Source organism: Papilio machaon, chromosome 9 (genome assembly GCF_912999745.1).
Source record: "Papilio machaon chromosome 9, ilPapMach1.1, whole genome shotgun sequence".
Classification (NCBI taxonomy): Eukaryota; Metazoa; Arthropoda; class Insecta; order Lepidoptera; family Papilionidae; genus Papilio; species Papilio machaon.
The window spans coordinates 5842468-5858160 of record NC_059994.1 but is presented as its reverse complement, the minus strand read 5'-3'; the positions used below and the strand labels follow the sequence as shown (position 1 = coordinate 5858160).

Sequence of the window (15693 nt, the reverse complement as noted above, 5' to 3'; positions counted from 1 at the left end):
ATAATTAATTTAATGTGATTTTTCCTAGCTTCTTTTCACACTTTACAAATAGCAAATATAATAATTATTTATTTTAATAAGTGGATGTAAGTCATTAAACGTTTAGTTTACAACTAACGAATATTCGAGATAAGGATAATTAAAGGTCATTATTTAGTTGGGTTCTTGTAGACATTAATATAGAGCGAGGGGTCATTTGACCCTCGTGTTTAAACCCGCACAGCGTAGGTTCAAATTCGGAATGTCCACAATTAGTGAGGGTTAAAAATTTATTATCTAAGTTTTCGATAAGAATGTGCATTAAATTGTAATGCATGTAATAAATATAATTCGTAATTCGTAAATGTTAATAAATGAATAGTTAAAAAATAACTAAGCAACAAATCTAAAAGATTATGTAATTACTAATTTGTGTTTATATTCAAAACTAACATGGAAAAATGACGAGACAAAAATATTCAGTATATTTTTTCTTGCATATAAATTTATTTTATGTAATTTTTATAATCTGTTACTTAAATAATGTTTTAATAATCAAGAAAAACTTTATTTAATTATTGTAGTGGTGTAGCATAATGAAAATAATGTGAAAATACAATTCATATAAAAATACAGTCGTTTTTCTTCTCTTTATTGCATTAGCAGAATATTGTGTATCAAGTGTCAGCATAAACGTTTCATAATTAGTATAACTTCAAGTAAATTTGTCAATATGCGAGTTAATAAATTATCGTAGCAGGATGTTTATCTGTAGAAGTTATTGTACATTATATGGGAACAATTACACGACCATTTATCACCGAGATCCTGCGCCAGTATACTGCCGGGCCCTCGGGCGGTGGCAACCCTTCCCAGTTTGAATTACGCCCTTTTTAGGCGACATCCTAACACTCAACTTACTTACAACTTTACACTTGATTAGCTGCGGTGACATTGAAAAGTGGATTGTGTATGACTTTAGAGGGATTCAGTTGATTTATTGAAAATATAAAACCTCCTTGATCTAATGCAATAGAATTTTTATGAATAACTTGATAACGCTTTTGTTATTTGGTTCGTAAATAAAACTGAACAAATAAACTTAACAAAATGTCGTTAATTGACATTAAAAAGCAGACGCAATTGAAATTCGGCCACCATGACCCATCCTAACATAAAATAGTTGAAGTTATAAACCTAATACAAAACAAATAAACAAACGTGAAGCGTAAAAACAACTATATAAAAAATCGCCTAGAAAACGAGGTGAACTGCTATTTTGAAATCTAAAAATAGAGTATCCTCTAAGTGTACTTATAAACAAATTGAAAATATTTGCAAAACAAATGCTTATAATTGATTATAGTTGCGGATAGGTCCAAACAGGATTTTAGTTACGCAGACGTTCGTAACGGCATTTTAAGAGACGCGGCGCTAGCGGCGCGCATAAATAATTTTGGCGTGAACAAATGAGCCAGCTGATTAATGATTTACGTAGCCAATTCCGCGCAGACCAGGAGGGAACGAGTACATGAATACACGCCTTTATAGAGTGTATTTTAATGTAACATATGAATACACACACACAATACACGCCTTTATACATGCTAGCTCTGCATTTGTTTTGAAAATACTCTGTGTTTACATTACATATGTGTTTAAGATTTACTTTGACACATCAGAGGAAAAACATCTTACAAGTGAATATCATGCATCTAATGTATGTAATTTGTGTTAATAAAATTATATTACAGTTTGGTAAAAATACTCATTTTTTGTCACTAATCTAAGTTCATCATACTTTAGATGTACAATAGTTGATCCAATTATTTTCATATAATATCTACACATTATTACGAATGCGTAGGAAATCTGATCCAATATTCACTTGAGATCTATTTTAAATCAGTTCAGAAAATGATAAAAATAGTTTTTCAATATTACTAGAAAAGTTTCTAAAATGTTAACGCATGTTATTTAGAATGCGTCAACTACAGAGTTCTCGTAAGGGTCCACTTTAAAGGGTCAGGAGGTCTGCAAAATATTTTAGGTTTAAGCATGATTTACAAGTTTACAACCCTCTTATTTTCAGCCATTTTAACTCTGAGCTCTATCGGGGAAGATTTTGCTATCACAGGAGTTTAGAAAAGAAAGTTTTGGGAGTCTTTTTAACTGCAAATATTTTTTTTTAACGTTTAAATGTTTTTGAAACGGTTATTCTCATTTTTCAATAGATAATTCAGTCTAAACTATTCTTTTCCTAGATTTGGTTACATTGTAAGTTGAGCTATTAAAATTTAACCTTGGACTACAGTAATGTAAACGGAGTTGTTTGTGCAGAAAGTCAAGTGTACTACCTATTAAAGTTACAGTTAAGAATATTGAAATGATAGCTTAATCATCGTATATATCAATATTCTAAGCCAGAGGTCGCCCTAAGATTTACTCTCTGAATAAAATTGGCTTCCATTTAGCATCGGCAGCGATATCACAATACCGACTGCCAGCCGATTTAAATTTATTTCGGACGTCGGTAACTTCCAATTTAAACCTCTTAATCCTCTATGATGTATGTCGGTATTCGGCGGGATTAAAAGTTCCACGGAAAATAACCGGGAAAACCTTTTCCGGGGTCGGATTGACCCGGGCAGGAGCGGGATTAGGCGGCCGGGATTGGATATACATAAATCTCGGGCAAGGCTTTAGGTCCGACGCAATTAAGCCTCAAGCGCTGATATGTCATTCGTGACGAGCGTCGGGTCGTCCCGATACTAATCGCGGCTCCCTAAGCGTATGGCCGCATTTAATTTCAATATTAAAATTCAGATGCGTCCGTTTACAACGGGCGCTCGCTTCCGTGCGCGGACCCGTAAATTATTCAATTTCATTGTAATAAAACAAGCGTGACCGGCGCTTCGGCGTGAAAACTTTTCAGCAATTACGGTTTGAATATAACAAAAAGCGCGTATCGATCGTTGCGCGGCGGGGGCTGGGGCAGCGCGGGCGCGGGGGGCGACGCACTCGTACATCATGCGTCAGCTTGCGAGGAAGGGTTGGCCGCGAGTGCAGCGATGACTTATAGTTTATATTAATACGCTTCGAACACGGGAATCCAATCCGATGTTAATTAATTAAGACGGAAAAGATTTTAATTGAAAACTGATGTATTAATATTCCGGTATAAGGCAGGCCATATCTTGATTTATAAACGCATCCACATTGATATGTAAAAGTTAAGATAACTCCATTTGTAGATTTATTTGTTAAAGAATTTATTAACAGTTGCTTCCGCCCAAGTAGCAAAGGAATTTTAATTTTTTTTTGCCTCTGTACTGGTTGTAAATGTATAATGTAAATATAACTTACGAAACTTCAAAAACAATTGACTAGATTTGCCGTACCGTTTGAATACAGTCAAGAAAGTATGGAAGCGGCGTTTTGTAAATTCCAAATTTATTTCACGCATTTTATTAGCTTTATCTAAGCAGGTGGAAGTTCACAATATCTGCCAAATGTCAAGATCAATGTTAAATGCATTTTGTTGCATTTTGATAAATATTAAAAAGCACACATTGAATAGGATGCATTAGCCTAAACCCCAAGATGAAAGTTACAAGAAAACCCTTTTAACCGTCCTGTTGAAGAAATGAAAAGCGAAAAAAAGTTTGAATAAGTTATGCGGATAGGCAACATAACAAACCCATAAATGACTGATTTATTACACTTTAATTACAGCAATTAGTTACGCCTCCGGTGTTATAATTCCCATTGACATGTACGCAAAGCTACCGTACTAAGTTAAAAACTCTACGCTTAGCTCATATTGCATGCTGATTGATCGTTACTACAATGATTTAAACGGTTAACACTTTACGCCAACTACATAATGCATCAAGATACAGGCTGTTCCATCTTTAAATGGAATAGGCGTATTCGTTACTTTTACTTACTTAAGGGTAATTGTATTACGGTAATTTTGTTAAGGAAAGGGAATCATTATTTTCAACGTATGTAATTGTAATTTAAAAATATCCTTCTACCTTAAATTAAATATGTAATTTGTTCAATGTTATGGATTGGTAGTTAAAAATATTTAGGTTTAAATTTAATTAAATTTAAAGGTAAAAATTTTTATTCAGTCTCTTTTAACTATTAGATCTATCTTTCTAATTCTACATTGTTTTTTTACGGTCACTTGTTCCTTTAAGACTTTTTTGCTTAATTTAGAAAAAATTCAACATTTCTTTAAAAAAAACTTAGTCTAACATGAAAAATATATAACTATTAAATCAAATTTAAACTATAAACTTGAAGGAAATATAAATTACAAGCTTTGATTACTATCACTTATAAACGTGAGAGTTAGTTATTAAAATAATTGAATTAATAAATTCTTTCGCAAGATTTTTTAAGTTAAATAGCTTGTAACTTAATATAATTAGAATCTATTCCACACTTTTTTGTCCGGATGTAAGCGGCCATTAAAATTAGGGTTGGGTCACAAAACTCGCGGGCAGGGCACAGTCGAGACGCGCCCATGCCTCGGCTCGACCACGGTGAAAAAAAAAAACTTGAAAATAATACAATGAATAACTGCCGGGTATCGATGCCGATGAGATGAAAGATTTCTCAATGTCCGAATGTTGTTCTTGTTACGTGTAACTCAATATTAATATTTGATTTGCTTTTATTTCGCGTTGAACATAAAACGTACACAGCGTGTGCTCAATATTTTCAACCTTATTACAATTTATTATAATCCCATTAAAATTACTTGGCTTTAATTTTTTACATCATAATTGTCTTAATATTTGTAAATGTTATAGAAATGTAATATAATGGCAAATTCTTTGTTTTTATTTAATTATTATCACAAATATAGTAAAATATTTAACGAATACTACCTGTATTTTTTTCTCGGTCAAGAACATTTTTAGAAAAACTGTAGCTGATCATTAAAATTATAAGTAACTGTAGTAAATAAACTATTTTATGACTTTTTAGTTGATTTTTTATTTCCCCAATGTTAAATCCCTCTGACCTATAAAAAATATTTTAACTTGTTAGCAGTTTATCGCTACGAACCGGTATTGTATTTTGAAACTAGTCTATGCGGGTCGGAAAGCTATTTTCATATTAAAACACTGGCATGCAACAAAAGTCCATTTAATAACTGGTAAAATTAAAAAGCAATTTGGTAACCGTTACTAATTTAGAGGAGGCGAGCGCTCAATTTGGGGGCGGGGGGAAGGGGCCTAATCTAAAAGCTGTCAGTCGGCGCGCAGCTGCGCTCGCCGCGTATGTATACTCACCCTTATGTTCGTTAATAGATGTTCCTATCTCAGGCGCCATTCAACATTTTTTCCAAGTCTAAGGTAATTTCGTGTCTTTAAGGTTGCTTTTAAATAAGTTGTCTCGCCAAATTATTTAAATATATTTTTTGATTCTTTACTGTTATATCTGGAAACGAGAATGAAGTATATCTACCTAAATTAATTTTGGATAAATACCCTTCGTAGCCAAGTGTTAAGTAGTTAGAAGTTATCAAGAACAACCTACACTTTTCGAGTTAACAATTTCTAAAACAAGTCTAGATTTTTTTCGGTATTTGTGTTTAGCCAGCGATAGTTTACTTATTGCATTTTTCTTGTTTTAATTAGATACAATTGTTATTTGATTAAAACACATTTTAAAACAGCTTTAGAAAGTAATAAATAAAATAAGGAAAAACTACGTCTCAACCGTCGAATTAAAAATGTTATAAACGAATACATATACAATTTGTCATCTATAGATAAAATCTACCTGTATTCTTCTAGAAAGAAAAGCTAAACAATAAATTATATCTAATTCGATGTAAAATAAACCAAAATGGTATTTAATACCATCGGCTAAAATTGTTAACTTTACGATTACATTCGGCAATAAAGTCTAAGAAAATATGGCTAATCGATAGGCGGATGTAAATACATAGTGTCATAAAAAAGACGTACAGAATTAGTGTCACCACAAATGGAAATATCGAATACGTCTTATGCAAATTATGTAACCTCTATGCGAGATACTTTTATTTTATTTTTTTCTTGGTAAAGACAAACAGCCAGTGTGTTCATATTACCGCATTCGAATTTCAAATTTAGAGACGCGTAGGCGAGAAGAATTAGGCGGTGTTTAGATAGATTAAATTCTGTGTCCCGCGCGCGAGTAGGCAGTGAATTATGTATTTTTCTTTTTCGAACGTAAATAAATTTTTGCTTTCCCATTCCGAATTTATCAGCTAATGAGATAGGCCATATAACTGTGCTTTACGGAATCCGTAACTAAATCAAAATGATGCGTTGCTTAATTAATTAACGTTACGCTTCACTTCGTCGTTTAATTTACTACGCTGTTAAGATCGTGCTGTCAATTATACCGTTAAAATATCTACTTCTTTACTATTTATGGTTAGAATCTAATGAAAATGTTGTCTTTCTGATAGTATCAAAACCAATAGTAAGTTGTTTATTAGACATATTTTTCATCACTAATAGTATTAACTTTTTTAAATTATTCTTTTAAAAGTTTTTTGTAGCTCTAAAAAATAAGCAAAAACACTTCGAATATACAAAAAGCATTATTTGTGTTAAATAACTGTTTCGGGAATTTCATTTCAAAAAGTATCGATAACTAAGATTTCAGAACCGTGAACCCTTTCGCATAAACTTGTTCGATATTTAAAATTCAAAATACATTAGTCGCTTAGAGCCACGTTTCAACGGTCCGGGCTCAAAGAAGAGTTCCAACAAAACCTAATTCAGGGACCGGTTGGCCGCGCCTCAGCCCGACGCGAGGGGCAATTTATAAATTTAAAATAAACCGATTATGCAAAATAAGTCTTGTGCACGTTTGATAAATAAAAATTGGCAAATATGCAGATTTTATAGTGTGTGCATAGCCTGTTCTTTGTAAGTACTAGGATTGTATGAAACTTAATATTTTGAACCACCTCTACAGAGTTCAACATTTAGGTTTATATGGAAAACCATTTTTGATAAATGATGTAATTATTTCATATATTTCCCTCAAGTATACTTTGTTTCAGAACAATGTAAATGGAAATATAAAAGTGTCATATAGAACAAGAGCGATAGTACGAGAGAAAGTTAACATATTCTAAAGATTTAATGTTATTCAAATTTCAGAGCGAAAAAATAAGTAGGTATTAGTGAGAGAAAAGTTGTTAATTAAGCGAGATTACACTTTATAAGTAAGAATTATCATTTATGATTCATTTTGTGACATGTAAACAAGTATAGGAAACTGTTTTATGAAAATAATGTAAATTCTACGTAAACGATACCTTATAAGTACTGAGGTAATTATATAAAAAATAATCTATCTTGATTTTCAAAAGGAAGCGGGGTCCAACATTCGGTGTCTAAAAACTAGAAACTCTTCGTTGGAATCGTCATCGCCACACAAAGAGCATTTAAGGGCACTTGCGTAACGTATTTAAAAGAAAGGAGAAATTTTATTATATCCCATGCGGCGTCCAGTTTTTGTCGTCCAAAGACTTTACCCGATCGACGTTTCAATAGACGCTAAAAAATGAACAATAGAAAAAAAGAAATCATCTCACAAGGCTACAGAGGAAGGCCGGACACGGCTAAATGAAAAGAACTTTTGTAAAAAACTTTGACACATTTTTAGAAACATCAGGCACGCAATGTTCGCTCGCGCGGCCCGCTCGTAAATTTCGTGCAGCGTCGGAATGAAAAAGGGGACATCATTGTTGAAAGTTTTTGAACGCACCGTGATTCCGAACGTTCAACTGTTCTGAATATGCTTTATGATCTCTACTCATTTACACGCAATAAAAAGTAAATCCTGCATCACCTATCTCCATATAAATAGATCCTTAGAGTTTGTAACACATCATTCCTGTAGGAATGGTATTATTAGTTAAATTATATAGTACTAGCAATTTCCCGCGACTTCGTCTGCGCTATATAAAAAAAATCTAGTGATAAAAATAGCCTATATCACCCGAAGAGAGTGTGTCCAAACAGTCAAAGAATTTTTAAAATGGATTCAATAGTTTCAGAGCCTATTCAATACAAACAAACAATCAAATCTTTCCTCTTTATATTAGTATATAAAGATGATTGTGATGCATTTAATTTTATATTTAACCTCGCCTGAAAATTTAAGATTTTTAGTGGTTCTGGAAAACTTATAATATTATTAAGTTATATAGAAAGAAGTGTAACTATATCAATTTCAATTCAAAATATTTACTGGGACACATTTTTCCTAAGCCCGAGATTGTTGCGTGATTCCTTGAAGCAATCAGATGTTATTGCAAGCTCGGCTGCTCCCCTATATATTTCCTGCGCGGATAACAGAAAGAAGTGGGTTTCTTTCCACTGAGGCGCGATAAGAATTTCATTTCCTCGCTACTGAGAAAGCCTCGCTATCTGAGGAAGTCGCTGACAAAAATACCTAAGTGATAAAACCACTGAATTCGCTTCAGGTGCCGCGTATTGTGCTTGCGGCTTTTTATTTACGATTATTGCACGTTCAAGGATATGGTTTAAGAAGATAATTGAAAATCATCTGTGATAGCTGATGATTATATATGAAATGTTTCATGTAATAGAATATTCCACAAAATATATAGAATTTTATAAATTCATTTTGATAGAAGTAAGAACCTGTCAAAATAAAATTAGACCAATACATTATTATAGCACATTGTATTTAGTTAACTGTAAAACGTTTCTTAGAACTGAGAAAAGAATCGCTCTCGATTTTGATTTTATTAATTCACAAAGCTAGATGAACATTTTGCCAAATGTTTCATGATGTCAATTTACTTTCATCTCTTTTGTCTAAGCAATAGTGTTTATTTTGTAGTGGTTCGGAAAATCGCGTTTGATTCCGCTCTCAGGTCGAAGATTCCGGATGACATCCTTTATCTCGAAACATTTCAAGACGATCTTTAAGCGGTTCGAGTTAAGCCGCGAAAATCTTTTATTTATTTTAATGTTAAACCATTTATAAAAAGGATTTATATAATAATAATTTATTTCTCTTCTATAGGCACCTTTAACTCGAGTTCAAATTTAAAATCAAAAGCGCGGGAAAAACTTCGAATACGAACTAACTTCTAAATTCAATTTACGATTAATAAATCTCAACACCAAATAGGATACAAATATTTTGTGGTGAAAAAATAGCTTTGTTATTGGAAAATTCAGATAAAAAACTCCAAATTAATAAATGCGAACCTGAAATTAATTTACTAAAAGAATATCATAGTTAACTAAAAGAAAATTAAACACTAATTCATCATATCTATAAATACTTACAATAAATTAAAATCCTTAAAAGTTATGAATAAAACCACTTAATCGTATCAATGCACACTGGATGATATCAAAAGACACTGAAACACAAATTCCGCATCTGTCCCATTAAGTTTCTAATTGGATCACTGCATATAAAACGGTAATTAAACGCTAAGCAAACTTGGGCCGCAAACTCGCCGATACGTTTAGTCTATACAAATCCTTATTTACAACTGACACTGTTGTCCATACTATACGAGAGTCGTGTTCGGAGCACACCTAGAGAAGGACGTATCCACCGGCCACCCGACAAAAACCTAACCTACAATAAAAGAGATATGGGAATTAATTTTTTTACCCCGATAGCACTACTCTACGACCCTAGCACACAATTGCGACTGTACAAAAAAAGTGACGAAGTAGGGGAAATTTTCGTATCGCCATTAGACAACACAAAAGTTTGACACGAGTGTTGCGCTTGGGCAAAGTCTATTTTAGTGTGGCGCGATGGCATTAGGCAGGGTCGTCTGGCCGCCGCGGGTGCGACGGAGACGGCTAGACGAATGTGTGTCGCATTTAAATAAAGTTTAGGGGGACCAGCGAGCATCGTAGCCGCGGGACGTCGAGTAGGTGGATATATTACGTTCCACGCTCGCTCCCAAATCGAATGCGATGAGTAATAATATTTAAAAATCGAGATTTGTTACCTGTCGACCGCCGGGAGATAATGCACCAAATTTTTTTTAAAGGAAAAATACAATTTACTAGTGTCGGCCGTAAATCATGCTGTCAAAGAAGGCACCTCGCTGCTCTTGTTCAGGTTGTTCAATTATTGTATTTCGCCCAAAAAAGGAATGGCCAAATCATAAAAATTACTGTTGTTATAGTGATCCAATGGGCAAATAAGTAGGGTCTCAATATAATTATTGTAAATTACAATCATAGAATTAATTATAATCTAAGAACAGGTATGTAGATTTTATTTTTCATTAATTTTAGATGACATAAAGACAATTGTTGCGCTACATTTACCTAGTCTAGTGAGTATTTTATTAAAATTATATCTATTAGGAAGCTTCATAGTATATGTAGTTAGTTATGGTAATATTGTCTCACTAGCTGTCGCTTGCGACTCCGTCCACATGGTATTAAAACAACTTAGTAAAAGTATCCTATATTCTACATCTGTGCCAAATTTCATCGAAAACCGTTCTGGAAATACCTTCTAAAAATATCCATCCATCCGTCCATACATCCAAATTTCGCATTTATAATATTAAGTAAAAATTGATACTCATTATTGATTGTTTATCAATCTAATATCCGCCAGTTTATCTTACTTCAACGACTATTTTTGGAAAAAAAAAACACTTATTTCAGTATGTTCAAACTTTAAAATGCATTATGATTTTCACATTTTTATATTTTAGCAAGTAAAATTCATAAACGATAACGATGCGGTTATGAAATTCTACTTACGTTTACCTTTTGGAAATTCTTACGCGTTAAACTTAACGCAGTCAATGGTTGTAATTTTAAAATTACGACCTGTCCTAAACCTCAATTACGAAAGCTCAAGCACCTAGCGAGTTAGCCGCGTCTTGTACGAAAATTTCACCGCGCTAAGAAATTGAACTTCAGAATTGCAGCCTCGTCGAAAGAGCGGCCCTCGACCGCTACAAATTACCGAGCCGACTCCGAGTCGATTCGATTTTAAAATTACATCGAGATCTCACAATCGAGAGGTCGTGCTAACCCTAATGAAGACGTTAACTCGAATCGAAACGGCCCTCGCGCAGCGTTATGGTGTTTATATTGATTTTTATGTGAATATAATTTTATTACAACCGAGGCGATAATGGGCGGTACACGTCGATTTTATATAGTGTTGTTATTGATCGATTCGTTCGTTCACTGGTAGCGATATCCATCGCCCACCGTTTGGAACATAATGGTGATCAACATCTTAATAAATTGTTCTTTTAAGCATCTTCTTCAGATCAACATAATGAGATACTAATTAAATCACCGCTATTTATTAATAAAATCAATTGAAATTTTAAGAAAAAAAATAGCTTGACAATCATTCTGAGAAATTTAATAACAGCAACAATAACAAACTATCAGTATATATGTCGGTATCTGACACCGGGATCGATTTAAGGGAGCGTTAAATGACAAACAGCTACTGTGGTGAGGATGCTTTAAAATGGTGCAATATTTACTTTTTTATCTCTACGTCGGGAAAAAGATTGGACGTTTAAAATGCCGACGATGAGAGCTTAACACAGTCCGGTCGGATGAATGCGAAATGTGAATTAAATTCCTCTATACATATTAAAATAAAGGGGTTTAAACTCGATTCGCTTCGTTACGCAATTACTTACGCAAAAAATACTCATACAGATTTATGTTCTGATACATACACACTCCATAGTCATCTTACACATACATATTTAGATCCGTTTTGTAATTTTTTTTTTTTTTTGAGAATAACGTAATAACTTTATATAGGGGAACATTATATTATGTAACTAACTATTGCCTATGTGTTCTACCAGACTATGATTTTCATCTATGCCAAATTTCATCGTGATTCGTTGAGCCGTTCTGAAGATATCTTCAAACAAACATCCATCCACACATTCGCATTTATAGCATTAGTAAGATATTATAACTTGATGCTTTTTTTAACTGGATAGTACGTTTACATAAAACATAATAAAAATGTCCTGACCTATGATTTAAAATTCACAGTAACTTGCCAACTTGTATCTCTTGTATAAAATAAAGCTGAGTCAGAAATGTTATTTGATGGTGCAGTGAATGAATGACTTAAAATATGTTGAGAAAAAGATGAATTGCGGAAAGTGCGTCTAAATATGGACTGGAATATTTGAATACATTTTGATTTAAGAATACAATATTCTTCATTAAGACAATATTTGGTGATCAAAATTGCTGTCTGGGAAAACATGGTTTATGTGGTATAAAATAAACAAAAAATAAATGACGATAACACTTCCGATGTCATTATAAATCGAGTTTGGACAGAGAAACAGAAATGATAATAGTGGAATCAGTTTTCTTTTCTTTTTATCTTAACGAAACTTAATTATACATCCCGAATGTTTAATATGCATAAATGCAATAAGCATCAGCTGTATAATGAACCTCACTCGGTAATTGATCGAGCACACACCTTTTAATAAAGATATAACTAAGAACAGGTTTCTTGAATCCGTTGTTTGTATTTTTGAAACAATCCAGCCTTGATAAGTATGGCATTTTTTTTAATTTACTGCGAAATATACGGTATATACGTGTCATTTCTCGTTTAAGCAAATGTCAGACTTGTTTATTGAGAAAACTATGTTAGCGGAAAGTTACGTTAAGTGTGTGTATTAAGTTACTAATTTTATTGTATGTTGAAAAGTGAATATTTAAGTCTAAAATATTTTCAACACTAGAGTCGACAATTATGTCTTGTTTTTATTATAACTAAAATTAAAACAAGTTCTGACACACTTATGGAAAGACAAAATTCCAAATAACCTTATACGGCTGACACGTTTGAACGTATACTTGCATCCTTCAACCGCACTCGCTGTATAAACATCGAGAAGATAAATTGAATATTAACATTGTAACAAGAAGTACAGCTTGCATTGCGTACGATAATTTAATAATAATAATAATAATTTATTGGATTAACACACAATTTTACACAAAGTTACACTTTACAAGTATAATAAAAAGTTACAATAATATTTTTGCACATATTTGTTGTAACCATTCCAAATAAGCTCGAAGCTTGTGCTAGGACATGGTTTACTACAATAGTCCAATGACCGGATTCGAACTAACCACCAAAAGATCAGCGATCCGAATTCTTGACTATTAGGCTATTGTCGCTTGGTTTCATATAATGTATTTTCATATACCGTATAATTGTAATGTAGATGCCTCGAATATTATAAACTCTACACTACACGGTACCAGATTACCTCCCACCCAATATTTCAAAAACCAATAAGCCACTAAATTCTAACGTTCTAATCTTAACGGCTTTTAAAACTAATAAAAGAGCTCGTTAAAAATAGCCACCGAAAATTTCGAGTGTTTTAAGCGTTTATCTTTCGTAAACAAGAGCTATGTTCGATCGGGTGGTTAATGATAGGCATCCGTCTACTTCGTGTGTGTATATAAATATATTGAAGCTGGCCAGCAGATGCATTGGTTCAGGGTTGCCAGGTCGAAAATAAACACGCGCCGCTAGGGCGTGTTACTGACTAATTTTCAATAATGCATTCAAATACCATAGCCACTTGTGTACCTATACGAAATTTCAATCGGTTTAAATCAACGTATATGCAGTGATTGCATATATTGTATTTAAGAAACAAAATTACTATTCATCACCATGTCCCTGCTTCTATCTCATTCAACAACAGGTTTTTTATCATTCACATCGATCTATCACTTTTCATTTTAGTCGTCAACCCCTTAACTATGATATTTCGTCAGCCCATATCGGCTTCAACGAAATTTTCAGTAAAAAACCTTAACCTTTTAAAGCTAGCAACCCTGATTTTGCTGGCTTTCAGTGGGTGGTTACACTAGTTATGTTGTTTTATGGCTATTATTATTTCTGTGTATTAACCACACCATCGTTAATGGAAAAGCTTACGTCTTTATTCGTACATCCGATAATAACTTCTAAAACTGTAACATAAGGGCTGTTTTACTGTAAACCTTGTTGTATTTACATGCGCTCCTGTACCACTATTGTTTATTATGTCGTAAACGCCAACAATCACCGTTTTAAGTTTAATAGCATATTAAAAAGCAATTGTATGGCTTAATTAAATCATTTGGATCTTTAGATTTATATATTGCATCTTTACTTGTATTTTCAATAACTCGTGTCTTTGAATTTATTTAGGCAACTCCAACTGATAGTTAGTTTATATGAATGAAAAAAATCATATCTTTTGCAGACTTAAAGGGTTTTCGCTGCTATGTTGGTAAAAACTTATCGAATCTTGATACTTTACTACTTTTAATTAATAAGATAGAAACTAGGGCAGTTTATTTTAGGATAATAATACTAAAGCTGAGAATTAAAATCCCGATAAGTAGAACATAAGTTTAATAATTTTAGCCTGACTTTTGATTATAATAGACTTACGAACAAATATGGTATATAAGAAGTTATTAGAGTCAAGTATTAGTTTAAGCTTTTCAATAGTTCTTCATTGAGATATAACTTTCTTAATAACTCAAACGGCGGAGCCTGCGGTGCTGCAATCGCTTTATAATTCTGTACTGATTACAAAGGGGAGCCGGCGGCCGTAATTTCGTCTTGTACCGATCGTGCCGTACATAAATTATCAGTTATTGATGAAGACATTAAGCTTATGAACAGCGCAACATTTTTTTTATTCCTCAGGTTCGATGAAATTTTCTCCGTAGCAACGAAAGAAGTTTCAAGTATAATTTATCGCTCAACTAAAATCAAGTCTTCCAAAATTTTTTTCGCTCTACAGTGTATTTCCTTTTATACACCGTAAAAACCACCAAAAAAACTGGACGAAGTTAAAGATAATGAAGACAAAATAATTACGAGTGCACCGCAGATATTTTCTGTCTTGGCGTCGGTGCCAAAATTTAACAAGAAATTAGCAAATAACTGTCATGAATAAAGCAATTAATAATTCTGCTCTACATCGAGTTTAAATTAAAAAAAACATGGTTAATTCTATGTCACTTTAAGGTTTAAATTATAGAAATACAGATGACAATATTATAAAAGGTCAATAACATACCGGTGGTAGAGAATTAACCTGTTGTTCTCGGTAAAACGATAAAAGAAACGGTTCGATACCTTTTAAGTGGTCCCCATACGTGGCTTCGTTGCGGAATAAGGCTTTATCCACCCCTTGTACCGTTCCAATGGATGTTTTGTCGACACTTTATTAATCAGCTATTGTTTTCGCGTCAGCTTTTGCACTTCACTGAATCTGATTTTGAGACCGGATTCTTGTCATACGACCAGTTTCGCCTAATTCCAATGGTAATGCAACCCGCGAAACAAATGTAATTAATTAACCATCCAAGCGCAATTAACGAATACTGAGAAATTTTCTCGCGACATCTTTAAGGGTATAAAAGTGTTATCGGCGACATATTTTTTATCGCTCTTAGCGGTTGTCGGTGCAATTAGGCATGTATTCTTTCGATTTATTATTTACAATATAGTCGTGCAGTGAATGAAGAGAAATGATTTATTTGCGCTCGCGCCTCGCCTTTAAATAAAACATCGCCGTGAGCTTTCAACGTCCTCGAACGAAAGTCACGAACGTAATTTCGAAACGTCGAT

At 33.2% G+C, this 15693-nt stretch overlaps 1 protein-coding gene across 2 annotated transcripts in view; it reads right to left on the bottom strand.

Moving 5' to 3' along the window:
- LOC106711534 (homeotic protein antennapedia) overlaps positions 1–15693 on the bottom strand; it is a 159273-nt gene that overhangs the window by 105427 nt on the left and 38153 nt on the right. The window contains exon 1 of one of the 2 annotated variants that reach the window (XM_014503871.2): positions 9333–9704. The exons of the other annotated variant lie outside the window; for it this stretch is intronic. The gene's annotated coding sequence lies outside the window, so the exon portion shown is untranslated. Of the gene's footprint in view, positions 1–9332; positions 9705–15693 lie in introns of those variants that run through there. 2 annotated transcript variants of the gene reach the window in all.